Source organism: Sinocyclocheilus grahami, unplaced genomic scaffold (genome assembly GCF_001515645.1).
Source record: "Sinocyclocheilus grahami isolate Dianchi unplaced genomic scaffold, SAMN03320097.WGS_v1.1 scaffold1622.1, whole genome shotgun sequence".
NCBI lineage: Eukaryota > Metazoa > Chordata > Actinopteri > Cypriniformes > Cyprinidae > Sinocyclocheilus > Sinocyclocheilus grahami.
Genome location: NW_015506801.1, coordinates 228100 through 228882, shown reverse-complemented (window position 1 = coordinate 228882; position 783 = coordinate 228100). Strand labels below are relative to the sequence as shown.

At 32.4% G+C, this 783-nt stretch overlaps 1 protein-coding gene across 1 annotated transcript in view; it reads left to right on the top strand.

The window, feature by feature from the left end:
- Window positions 1-783, top strand: part of LOC107571621 (ras/Rap GTPase-activating protein SynGAP-like) — a gene marked incomplete at its 5' end in the record, with an annotated part of 86500 nt that overhangs the window by 13137 nt on the left and 72580 nt on the right. The window lies entirely within an intron of this gene.

The following is a 783-nucleotide window of genomic DNA, read 5'->3' as shown; positions in this document are numbered from 1 at the left end:
ATGATCGGGTCAGTCGCACTGGTGCTCCTAAATATGTTTTCATAGTCGCACACAGTAGTTTTCAGCCGCAAATGGTCGCACTGTAGAGCCCTGATCAAATAAAAATAATAAAAGAGAGCCTATATAGCGTAACGTGAGGTAAACAGCAAAGATAACAAGCTTTTCAAAATGAAAACAAAAAGAAAAGTAAAACTAAACTTGCTGTCGGTGACAGTGCGTGCATGTTTGTTTGTTTTCCCCGCAAGAATACCAACACGAAGCGGTCGTGTCTGATATCTGATACCTGAGCTGCTGTATCAGTCACGGCCGAAAACAATCAGTGCATTAGTGTGGGTGTGCAATACATCAGTATTAGACCATATTTATTTACTTATATAATGCTTTAAAGTGAATCCTTGTAGTGCAAAAATGTAATGCAAAGGATTCAATTTACTGCAAAGAATATAATGCGTTAAATTGAATCCTGATAGGGCACAAATAAAATACAAAAATATGTCTTATATAATGCAAAGAATTTTTCTATTTATGCCAGATTTCTGTAATGCAAAGAATTACATTTACTGCAAGGTATATAATGTATTACATTTAACTCTAATATAATGCAAAAATGTATAATACATAACGCAAACATATAATGCAAAGAATTGAACGCTTATAACACTAAAATATAAGGCAAAAATATAAACCAAAAGAATTTACTGTGAATGCATTGTTGCATTCTTATATTGCTAAATATATAATATATACTGCAAATAATTACATGAACTTCAAGGTATATGATAC